Genomic DNA, 13,487 nt, shown 5'->3' on the forward strand with positions numbered 1-13,487 from the left:
GAGATAGAACTGCATATAAGGTATTGCAATCCGGTTTTTATTGGCCTACTCTCTTCGAGGATGCCCGTAAGTTTGTCCTATCTTGTGATGTATGCCAAAGAATTGGTAATATTAGTAGACGTCAAGAAATGCCTATGAATTATTCACTTGTTATTGAACTGTTTGATGTTTGGGGCTTTGATTATATGGGACCTTTTCCTGCCTCTAATGGATATACACATATTTTAGTTGTTGTTGATTACGTTACTAAGTGGGTAGAAGCTATTCCAACTAGTAGTGCTGATCATAACACTTCTATTAAAATGCTTAAAGAAGTTATTTTCCCGAGGTTTGGAGTCCCTAGATATTTAATGACTGATGGTGGTTCACATTTTATTCATGGTGCTTTCCGTAAAATGCTTGCTAAATATTACGTCAATCATAGAATTGCATCTCCGTATCATACACAGTCTAGTGGTCAAGTAGAATTAAGTAATAGAGAACTTAAATTAATTTTGCAAAAGACTGTCAATAGGTCTAGAAAGAATTGGTCCAAGAAACTTGATGATGCATTATGGGCCTATAGAACTGCATATAAAAATCCTATGGGTATGTCTCCGTATAAAATGGTCTATGGAAAAGCATGTCACTTACCTCTCGAACTAGAACACAAGGCTTATTGAGCTATTAAAGAACTAAATTATGATTTTAAACTTGCCGGTGAGAAGAGTTTATTTGATATTAACTCACTTGATGAATGGAGAACCCAAGCTTATGAAAATGCCAAGTTGTTTAAAAAAGGTTAAAAGATGGCATGACAAAAGGATACAAAAGTGTGAGTTTAATGTAGGTGATTATGTATTGCTATACAACTCTCGTTTAAGATTTTTTGCAGGGAAACTTCTCTCTAAATGGGAAGGACCCTATGTTATCGAGGAGGTCTATTGTTCCGGTGCCATAAAAATCAACAACTTCGAAGGCACAAATCCGAAGGTGGTAAACGGTCAAAGAATCAAACATTATATCTCAGGTAATCCCATAAATGTTGAAACCAATATTATTGAAACCGTAACCCCAGAGGAATACATAAGGGACACTTTCCAGAATGTTTCAGACTCCGAAAAGGAATAGGTATGTGGTACGGTAAGTAAACCGACTCCAAAACAATTTTTAAGGCAATATTTCTTCATTTTGGAATATTTAGAAAAATGGAAAATTAAGTAGCTGTTCGGGAAGGACACGAGGGACCCACGAGGGTGGAGGGCGCGCCCTACCCCCTGGGCGCGCCCCCCTACCTCGTGAGCTCCTTGTGTGCCTTCCGGACTCCGTTTTCTTGCACGATATGTATTTTGGTCGGTAAAAATTAATTATATATTCTCCCGAAGGTTTTGACCCCCTGTATCACGCAAAAATCTCTTGTCTTTGTTTTGAGCCGTCTTGTTGCAGATAGAGCAACATGTCGTCCCAGTATTCGAAAGGAGAAAGCTATGTGGCTGATTACCTTGCAGACCCTAAGGTCTATGGAGAGGTGGAGCATTATGGTTGGACTACAGAAGAAGAAGAAGACTATGAACCCAAGGGAAAGGAGGAGACGAGCTCAGATGAAGATGAAGTCCCACTACCTCAACCTGGGGACATGCATGTGGAGTTCAAAAAGTCAAGCCTCCCGGATAGGGTAAAGAAACCTAAGATCGAGTTTATCCCTTTTCGAATCTTGCAGGAAAACAAGCAGGAACTATGCAAAAAGATACTGATCCTGGACCAGGAGATCGAGGACCTAAGGGACCAAAATTATGTCCTCAAACGCAAATTAAGGAAGAAGCCTACGCCATCAACAAATTCACCACCGTCTCCTCCAACAAAGAAGAATTGAGTATCTGGTATGGGAACTCCACTTGGCAACTGCCAAGCTTGGGGGAGTGCCCCGGTATCGTATCACCATCACTTTTATCTTTACCGTTTTTCTTAGTTCGATCCTTTTGGTAATATTTTGATCTAGTAGAATAAAGTTTATGGCATGATCTAGTTTTAAGTTTTTCGTTATGATCTCTCTATGTAATCGAGTCCGTGAGCTATATAATAAATATTAGTGTTGAGTCAAGGGCTTGATTTTCTTGCTATGATCTTGGGTGAATAAAAGAAAAGAGAAAAAGAATAAGAAGAAACAAAAGTGCATATTGATCTTATTGATAGTAATGACTTCACATAGAAAGAGTGTGATGATTAAAAGTTGTTGGGAGTTGGCAGACATAGCTTTGGTCATCGTTGCAATTAATAGGAAGTAATAAGGAAAGAGAGGTTTCACATATAAATATACTATTATTGACATCTTTTATGATTGGGAGCACTCATCAAAATATGACATGCTAAAGAGTTGATGTTGGACAAGGAAGACAATGTAATGGGTTATGTTTTCTTATATCTGAGATAAAGTATGTTGTCATGGATCATCCAACATCTTGAGCTTGCCTTTCCCCCTCATGCTAGCCAAATTCTCGGCACCAAGTAGAGATACTACTTGTGCTTCCAAATACCCTTAAACTAGTTTTGCCATGAGAGTCCACCATTTCTACCTATGGATTGAATAAGATCCTTCAAGTAAGTTGTCATCGGTGCAAAGCAATAAAAATTGCTCTCTAAATATGTATGATTGATTGGTGTGGGAGAAATAAGCTTTATACGATCTTGTGATGTGGAAGTAATAAAAGCGACGGACTGCATAATAAAGGTTCATATCACAAGGGGCAATATAAAGTGAAGTTCTTTCGCATTAAGATTTTGTGCATCCAACCATAAAAGCGCATGGCAACCTCTGCTCCCCTCTGCGAAGGGCCTATCTTTTATTATTATATTCTACCTTATGAAAGTGTCTTGGTGATCTTCACCTCTCCCTTTTTCATTTTATCCTTTGGCAAGCTCAGTATGTTGGAAAGAACCAGATATAATATATATATATATATATCTAATTGGATGTAGGGGGCATGAGTTATTATTGTTGACATTACCCTTGAGGTAAAAGGTTGTGGGGTGAAACTATAATCCCCTATCTTTCTCTGTGTCCAATTAAAACTCCGTAACCACAAGTATTGCACGAGTGTTAGCAATTATGAAGGACTAGATGATAGTTGAGTATGTGGACTTGCTTTTTAGCTCTGACATAGACTCTTTCTGATGTTATGATAAATTGCAATTGCTTCAATGACTAAGGTTATAGTTTGTTGGTTCTCAATAAGGTTTCTAATTCATACTTTTGCATTGTGAATAGAACATCACTTGAACATAAGTAATCATATGACAATATCTATATATGTTGTTGTTATGAGAATAATCATGATGCCCTCATGTCCGTATTTTATTTTTATCGACGCCTCTGCCTCTAAACATGGGGACATATTTATTGTTATCGGCTTTCGCTTGAGGACAAGCGAGGTCTAAGCTTGGGGAAGTTGATACGTCCATTTTGCATCATGTGTTTATATCGATATTTATTGCATTATGGGCTCTTATTTCACATTATGTCACAATATTTATGGGTATTCTCTCTTATTTTACAAGGTTTACATAAGGAGGGAGAATGCCGGCAGCTGGAATTCTAGGCTGGAAAAGGAGCAAATATTAGAGACCTATTCTGCACAACTCCAAAAGTCCTGAAACTCCACGGAATACCTTATAATAAATAATGAAAAATCCTCGCCAAAGATGAAGACTAGGGGGCCCACACCCTGCTCACAAGGGTGGGGGGCGCCCCCCCCCCTAGGGCGCGCCCCCCTACCTCGTGGGCCCCTTGGTGGCTCTCCGATGACCATCTTCTCCTATATGAAGTCTTTCGTCGAGAAAAAATAGGAAGCAACCTTTCGGGAGGAAACTCCGCCGCCACGAGGCGGAACCTTGGCGGATCCAATCTAGAGCTCCGACAGAGCTGTTCTGCCAGGGAAACTTCCCTCCCGGAGGGGGAAATCATCGTCCTCGTCATCACCAATGCTCCTCTCATCGGGAGAGGGCAATCTCCATCAACATCTTCATCAGCAACATCTCATCTCAAAACCCTAGTTCATCTCTTGTAACCAATTCTTGTCTCCAAGTCTGGGATTGGTGCTAGTAGGTTGCTAGTAGTGTTAATTACTCCTTGTAGTTGATGCTAGTTGGTTTAATTGGTGGAAGATCATATGTTCAGATCCTTTATGCATATTAATACCCCTCTGATTATGAACATGTTTATGCTTTGTGAGTAGTTACAATTGTTCCTGAGGACAAGGGAGAATTCTTTCTATTAGTAGTCATGTGAATTTGGTATTCGTTCGATATTTTGATGAGGTGTATGTTGTCTAGCCTCTAGTGGTGTTATGTGAACGTCTACTACATAACACTTCACCATTATTTGGGCCTAGAGGAAGGCATTGGGAAGTAATAAGTAGATGATGGGTTGCTAGAGTTACAGAAGCTTAAACCCTAGTTCATGTGTTGCTTCGTAAGGGGTTGATTTGGATCCATATGTTTCATGCTATGGTTATGTTTACCTTAATACTTTTGTTGTAGTTGCGGATGCTTGCAATAGAGGTTAATCATAAGTGGGATTCTTGTTCAAGTAAGAACAGCACCCAAGCACTGGTCCACCCACATATCAAATTATCAAAGTACCGAACGCGAATCATATGAACGTGATGAAAACTAGCTTGACGATATTCCCATGTGTCCTCGGGAGCGCTTTTCCTTATATAAGAGTTTGTCCAGGCTTGTCCTTTGCTACAAAATGGATTGGGCCACCTTGCTGCACTTTATTTACTTTTGTTACTTGTTGCTCGTTACAAATTATCTCATCACAAAACTATCTGTTACCACTTATTTCAGTACTTGCAGAGAATACCTTGCTGAAAACCGTTTATCATTTCCTTCTGCTCCTTGTTGGGTTCGACACTCTTACTTATCAAAAGGACTACGATAGATCCCCTATACTTGTGGGTCATCAACAATGCTTAGATGAGTTTGACAATTTCATTGTTAAGCAAGAAGATTTTAATACTTATTTTGGTAGACAATTGAAATACAATTCAAATATGCTTGAACACTTGGTTGATTATATGGCTAATGTCAAAGGTGAACTTAAACTTATTAGTAAACATGCTTCTATGGTTACCACTCAAGTAGAACAAGTACTTAAAGCTCAACATGATTTGCTCAATGAGTTAAATAGCAAGAATAAGGATAATGTTGTTAGAGTTATGACTAGAGGTGGTAAAATGACTCAGGAACCTTTGTATCCTGAAGGCCACCCTAAGAGAATTGAGCAAGATTCTTAGAGAAATAATGTGGATGCACCTAGTCCTTCTAAAAGGAAGAAAAAGAAAAATGATAGGACTTTGCATGCTTCTAGTGAACATATTACTGAAACACCTGAGAATCCAAATGATATTTCTATTTCTGATGCTGAAACTCAGTCTGGTAATGAACCTGAAACTAGTGATAATGCTAATAATAATGTTCATGATGATGCTCAACCTAGTAATGATAATGATATAGAAATTGAACCTGATGTTGATCTTGATAACCCACAATCAAAGAATCAACGTTATGATAAGAAAGACTTTGTTGCTAGGAAACATGGTAAAGAAAGAGAACCATGGGTTCAGAAACCCATGCCTTTTCCTCCCAAACCATCCAAGAAAAAGGATGAAGAGGATTTTGAGCGCTTTGCTGAAATGATTAGACCTATCTTTTTGCGTATGCGATTAACTGATATGCTCAAAATGAATCCTTATGCTAAGTATATGAAAGATATTGTTACAAATAAGAGAAAGATACCGGAAGCTGAAATTTCCACCATGCTTGCTAATTATACTTTTAAGGGTGGAATGCCTAAGAAACTAGGAGATCCAGGAGTACCTACTATACCATGCTCCATTAAAAGAAACTATGTTAAAACTGCTTTATGTGATTTTGGATCCGGTGTTAGTGTTATGCCTCTCTCTTTATATCATAGACTTGATTTGAATAAGTTGACACCTACTGAAATATCTTTGCAAATGGCTAATAAATCAACTGCTATACTTGTCGGTATTTGTGAGGATGTGCCTGTTGTAGTTGCAAACGTTACTATTTTAACGGACTTTGTTATTCTTGATATTCCCGAGGACGATAGTATGTCTATTATTCTTGGAAGACCCTTTTTGAATACTGCAGGGGCTGTTATTGATTGCACTAAAGGCAATGTCACTTTTCATGTTAATGGTAATGAGCATACGGTACGCTTTCCGAGGAAACAACCTCAAGTTCATAGTATCAACTCTACTGGAAAAATTCCATCGATTATATTTGGAGGTTTTGAATTTCCTCTTCCTACTGTCAAGAAGAAATATGATATTCTTATTATTGGGGATGTGCACATCCCCGTTGAGGTAACATAGTGTTATTCGAAATTTCTCCGGTTCCATCTTATTCGGAATGAGTTCGTTAACAAGACCTGATCAACCTTGTTAGTGGATTCCTTTTGATGAGCATGAGAAGGATGAAACTAGAAGGCACAGCCTTCTGTACCCTCCTTTTACTTTCTGTTATTTATATTAAATAAAATAAAAATAAGTATTTTCTGTCTGTTATCTGATTATCCGTGCAATATAAAAATACCCTGAAAATAAAAGTTCTCCAAATGCCCTGAAATTTAAATATGTTTTTTCTGAAATATTTGAGAATATTTGGCACTGAGAATACAGCAGGGGGGTCAACCACCTGCCCACGAGGGTGGAGGGTGCGCCCTACCCTCTGGGTGCGCCCCCTGCCTCATGGGCCCATGGTGGCCCTCCTCCACTTATCCTTTCACCCACACACTCCTTCTTCCTCCCCCAAACACGAATATCTGGCTCAAACCCGAGTCCAAGCTCATTTTGCTGCCATTTTTGATCTCCTTGCTCAAAGCACCTCTCACAAAATTGCTTGGGGAGATTGTTCCTTGATATGTGACTCCTCCATTGGTCCAATTAGTTTTTGTTATAGTGCTTTATTCATTGCAAATTTTTTCTGCTTAGGTGACCCTGTTATTGAGCTTGGATGTCAAATTTATATGGTCAAAAGTAGTTTTGATGCATGATATAGGCCCTAGGCACTTGTATGAGTGGTTGCTATCAATATTATTGAGTTTGGTTCACTTTTATTTAGAAGTTACTAAAAAAATTCAGAATTTTTCAGAGGAAGAAATATGCTTAGGAAAATGTTCCAGGGTGGTTCTTCAAGGAAGCAAGGACCCAGGCTTGCAATGCGTGATGCTGATGACGAGCCACCAAGAGACGCTCCAGTGCATCCTTGTGAATGGCCTTCTGAGAACTTTATGGATCAAGTGAGAATTAAGGAAGAATTTAACGCATATTTGCGTCACTACAAAAAAAAGACACATCCGTGACATTTTGGGCCGAACGAAATTTTTTTCTGTCATACATATGACACTTCTATGATGATAATCGTGACAAAACCCGTTATCATCATAGATGTGGTAGGCTCCTACTTATATGAAAAAAATCATGACAGAAAATGGGCTTTCCGTCCTAGGCGGGCCGGAGACGCAGCTGCATGACATTCTTTGGGCTGTCCATTACGGAAAAAACCATGGTAGAAGCGAGGGGGAGGAAAATTTTGGGGAGTTCCCGGTTACGGTGGGAGGTCGGGGCCGAGCGGTGCGCATTTCTCTCATGCACGTACGCGCACGTGTGCAAGGCATTGGCTCTAACTGAACCCGAGCGAGGCGTTGGGCTCTAACTGAACCGGAGCGATTGCACTGCAGGCTACGCGTTACTGAACCCGAGCGATCGATCGATGGCTGTTAACTGAACCCGATCGAGCGATTCCTTCGCTACTGCTGCTAACTAAAGCCAATCGATGCTGCCTTTGGGATGAATAGTGAGCGTTGCGGGGGGTTTGGATGAACAGTGAGCGGTGCCATTGCCTCTGGATGAACAGGATCCTGTGGTGTGGTGGAGGGCTGGATGAACAGTAAACGGTGGAGGGGTGCCCATGAAGGGGTGGTTGAACAGGACCCCGTGGTGTGGAGGGCTGGATGAACAGTAGATGGTGGAGGGTTGGTTGAACAGTAGCCGGTGGAGTAGCGCGCGGTGGAGGCTGGATGAACAGGAGCCCGTGGAGGCTGGAGGAGGTCGACGGTAGCCCGTGGAGGCTGGAGGAGGTCGACGGTGGAGATGAACAGTATCCTGTGGAGTCCACACCCCTCCCGATGAACAGGACCCCTGTTTCGACCGTAGCGCTCTAACACAAGTTTGTTTCGTCCGTTTTGCGTTACGCCACACCCCTCCTGATCAACAGGACCCCCGTTTCGACCGTAGGAGGTCTGTTTCCTCCGTTTTGTGGTACGCCACACCCCTCCCGATCAACAGGACCCCCGTTTCGACCGTAGGAGGTCTGTTTCCTCTGTTTTGCGGTATGCCAGACCCCTCCCGATCAACAGGACCCCGTTCTGAATGTAGGAGGTCCGTTTCCTCGGTTGTGCGGTACGCCAGGCCTCGTTTCCATCGCCTGTTCCGTCCTAGCCCTCCCGATGAACACGACCACGCATTCCGTTCCGACCCAGCCGGTTGGCTCCCACGCGTTCCGTTGCCTCCCGATGAACACGATGCATTCCGTTGCCTCCCCATGAACACGACGCATTCCGTTGCCTCCCCATGAACACGACGACGATGTTGTTTCTCTGTTCCGACCCAGCCATGTACACGAGCCCTGGTCGTGTGTATGCATGAGTAGGCGATCGAGACCCCGCCCGTATGTACACATGTGTGGCCGTATTTTCTTTCTTGCACCCTGGCCGTTGTACGTACGTGTACATGCTACGTGCGCGCCTCTACTACGACACGTACGCAGCCTCTACTACGACACGTGCGCGCCTCTACATCCACCAGTATATATGTACGTACACGTTCGCAACCAGAATGACAACGCTATGTACGCTTCGACCAGGTGGATCCCGACTGTCAGGCACTTCCTTGCCTGCGAAGATGTAGCTTGTGGGTCCCAGCAGTCAGGGGGCGAATCGTTTTTTTGCCCGGACGCACTTCCTTGCGTGCGAAGATGTAGCTGGTGTGTCCCAGCAGTCAGGGGCAAACATTTTTTTCGCGAAATATGGTGGCCCGTCCGGTGGGTCCCCGCGGTCAGGTGGAAGAATGATTATTTTGCACGTAATAAGGAGGCACTTCCTTGCTGCGACCGTGGACCCAGCTGTCAGCCTCTCCACGTACAGTCCACGTCCGATGGAAGTCGTTCCTTGACCACGTTGACCACGCCGCGCCGAGAGCACCAGGGCGGTGGACGACGGCGAGGCCTAGGAAGGGGACAACGCAGAGCCGGGGAAGACGCGGCAGTGGATGCCCACGCGTAGAGGAGTACGAGGGTTCACTGGTTCGCTGCGGTGTGAGGTTGTCGTCGCCGCAGAATAATAGGGTGTGTGGGTGAGTAGAGGGATGGCCTGGCCAGCGGTGGGGGTAGTAGGGGGCGGTGAGGCCTCCGCCGCATCGCAGCCGGCCACGGGAGGCAGGAGCACGAGGCACGACCGGCGCTGGTTTGGGCGGCTAGAGCAAGAAGACCAGAGGTTGAAGAAGCACTACGGCCGTTGGATGGACATCGTACGGTCACTGGAGCTAGAATCGTGCATATTGACTAAGTTGACAAAGCCCTCCGTCCCCGTCAACTTAGTAGGCCCACAAGTCAGCCTGCCACTATACTGGGTCCCAGCTAACAGGGGGAGTATTCATTTTTTTGTGCGTAATAAGGAGGCACTTCCTTGCTTGCGAAGATATAGCTGGTGGGTCCGAGCTATCAGCGGCGGTAACGTTTTTTCGCGAAATACAGAGGCCCTTTCGGTGGGTCCCTGATGTCAGGTGGAGGAATCATTATTTTGCGCGTAATAAGGAGGCATTTCCTTGCGTGCAGCTGTGGACCCAGCTGTCGGCCTCTCCACGTACAGTCCACTTCAGATGCATGTCGGTCGTTGACCACGTTGACCAGGCCGCGCCGAGAGCACCAGGGCGGTGGACGACGGCGAGGCCTAGGAAGGGAACGACACGAAGGCAGGGAAGACTCGGTAGTTGTTTCCATGCGGAGGGGAGTACGACTGTACGAGGGTTTACTGGTTCGTCTGCCGTCGCCGGAGAATAACAGCGGGTGTGGGTGAGTAGAGGGATGGCTAGGCCAGCGATGGGAGTACGGTGGGGCGGTGAGGCCTGCGCGGCAGCACAGCCGGCCGCAGGGAGGAGGGAGCAGGCAGTCCCGCCGACGCTTGTTTGAGCGGCTGGAGCGGGAAGAGCACAGATTGAAGAAGCACGACGGCCATTCGATGGACATCCAACAGTCACTGCTTGCGCGTCAACCTTTTTTAGGAAAGCCTCAAATCTGTGAAAAACAGCATACAGCCCATCTGCCATTATTTCTAATAATTTACAGCCCATTTGCTAATTCTTAAGGTTTTTTTGGAGCTCATATTCCTTTTGTTAGCATTACAGCCCATATTGTGGCCACGGTTAAAAAATTATATGAAATTTTGCATATTTCGGTGCGGTCCGAACTGTTTTTAATCCCAAAATTTTGACTCACATTCAAACTGATTTTAAAAATAAATGTATATCAATATAAAATCCAACAAATTCTCCACGCATAAAAATTAATGTAATTTAAAATCTCGAAATGAAAAAAGATATTTGAAACTAATTGCCGGTTTGATGTGTTTTAAAAATGTACAGCCCATTTCTCATTACTGATAGGCCATTTTCTCGGCCAGCCGAATGAAGCTCTCCTCGTCTTGAAAGTTTGCAGCCCAACAGGCCTGACAAAGTGACTTACTTGGCAAATCACAAAAAAACTGGGTTGTGGCCGTGGACCCAGCTGTCAGCCTCTCCACGTACAGTACTCTTCCGATGGAAGTCGGTCGTTGACCACATTGATCACGCCGCGCCGAGAGCACCAAGGCGGTGGACGACGGCGAGGCCTAGGAAGGGGATGACGTGGAGCCGGGGAAGACGCGGCAGTGGATGCCCACGCGGAGAGGAGTACGAGGGTTCACTGGTTCGGCTGCGGCGTGAGGCTACCGTCGCCGCAAAATAACAGGGGGTGTGGGTGAGTAGAGGGATACCATGGGTCAGCGGTGGGAGTAGTAGGGGGTGGTGAGGCCTCCGCGGCATCACAGCCGGCCACGAGAGGCAGGAGCACGCGGCACGACCGGCGCAGTTTTGGGCGGCTGGAGCAAGAAGACGAGAGATTGAAGAAGAATGACGGCCGTTGGATGTAAATCCAACGCCTTCTTAGGCTTCGACCTACTGGCCCACATGTCAGCCAGTCCATTTGTTTTTTTAGTCCATTTGGTGGGCTGGGTGAAACAATGATGTAGCATCTATGCAGCCCGTTTAAATCCCATTTGCATTTTTCTCGAAATCCGCGGACTTGTTGGGCTGGGTGAAAATATCATGTTGGGCTAGACGGAGAAATGTTATAAAAACATAAACACATGATTGCACGTCAGTAAAATCTTTGCAAGCTTATGTACGCAATCACTAGGAGTTAACTTGCCAAGTTATATATAAACAATTATTATTATTATTTTGTAAGAACTTTCAACTTACGAAATAAAATATCATTTTAATTTGATGAGTTAATAGTACGTGGGGTATTATTATTTTTTAGGCTAGACGTGGGACAGTTGAGTTGGTTCTAGGGGAATGTACTGGGAAAAAACTCAGTTTACATCGAAAAAGAAAGTGGGAGAAAATTCAGAGACCTGCTGGGTCCACCTGAGGAGGGGAATATGTTGGGAGGAAGGAGATTCAAAGCACGGCAGCCGACTGAACTAGTTTTTTTTGCGGACAAGTGAACTAGTTTACATACATAAGCAAATAGCCACTAAAAAAGCAATCAGGTTAATGGGTTCTTAAAAGAAATATTTCGGACAAAACAGATAATTACGACACATAGGCTAATGCATGAAACACTCAGATGATAAAGGTGCTTATAAACAGATAAAGTACAACATCTAGACCTTCCTCGCACGCTTGATCATGACGCTGCGGCTGTCCGTGTACTCGTCGGTTACGGGAAGCAGACACGCCCTCATGTCCAAGATCTGCATGTACATGTCGTAGCATGCGTATGCATCCTTGGCCGTGTAGGTTATGTAGGCTAGATTCAGAGGTACCTCCCACGTGTTCAGGTCGTCTTCTTTCATGTTGGCGTATCAGGGGTCGATGATGGTCTCAGCGAGGTCAACCACGGAGTCCTTCTCCTGCCCGTTGTTGATTGATCTTGTATTGCTTATGGATGTCGACAAGCTTGTTGCACTAGATGGCCGAATCGTCGCGTTCTTCCTTCTTTCCACCGTAGCGAAGGTGCAGTCGACGCTGCCGATGAAATAGGCGAATGCTCCAGAACCTGGTGTAGCCATAGGACTGAGGTGAGGCAGAGCTTCATAGAGTCCGTATCGTTGGTGTACATCACATTCAACTTGGTGCAGCCATAGGACTGAATGGCGAACTCAAAGGGGAACTCCTTGCTGAAGTCCATATCCAGCAGGCTCACCCCTCGGATCACCATTGGAGTCTCTTAGAGTGAACGAGTGTGTAGGCGGCGGCGGCAGTTCGTTTTTCAGCTCTTGGGGAACTGGATTGAATAGTAAGCTGAGTGTGTACAGGCGACAACAGTTACTACCCCTCCCTCGTCCGTTGCACGCCTGGTAGAAGATGCACCCTCGGCCACACGTCGGTTCACAAGCAGGTCTGTATTGGTACTGTAATAACAGGAGTTAGTGGTCACTTTACTTAAATTTAATTAGCTTTAATAGAAATTTATACTTAAAACAAGCAATGCATTCGCTCGTTCTATCAGTGCCACAGGATCAACATGCACAACAATTAGAATTATTATTCTCAGGACGCACACGATCAGCACATTTGTCGCACTTTCACAAAGATAATACTACCAAGTTTGAACTGTTTGTTATGGTTGTTGTCCTCTGCATCATCATGCCGTGTTTCCCAGCTTGCAAGATTCAAAACCAACAAATAAGATCCAAATAATAAGTACAACAAAGATGCCTACACATCTCATTGATTCCCAACTTGCAAGATTCAGAACCAACAAATAAGATCCAAATAATAAGTACAACAAAAATGCCTACACATCTCATTGATTCCCAGCTTGCAAGATTCAGAACCAAAAAATAAGATTCAAATAATAAGTACAACAAAGATGCCTACACATCTCACTGATTTCCAGCTTGCAAGATTCAGAACCAACCCACTAGAGCCTTTTGATAAAGTGAATATCGGGATTAAATCCATCTTGGCTAGCCATGTCATACAATCGAAGAACTTGGCGAATGCTCTCGACCGTCACAACATCTGTAGTTGAGTATTCCTGTTTGCACAGCATGTTTGCACAACACAAACAAGGAGACAGGAGAGCATGATTTCGCTTTAATAGCGGCCTCCTTGAACTCAACCTCCAGCTCTACTTGGATGAGGTCTGCCTGGAGT

The sequence above is a fragment of the Triticum urartu genome, chromosome 1 (genome assembly GCF_003073215.2).
Source record: "Triticum urartu cultivar G1812 chromosome 1, Tu2.1, whole genome shotgun sequence".
Taxonomy (NCBI): domain Eukaryota; kingdom Viridiplantae; phylum Streptophyta; class Magnoliopsida; order Poales; family Poaceae; genus Triticum; species Triticum urartu.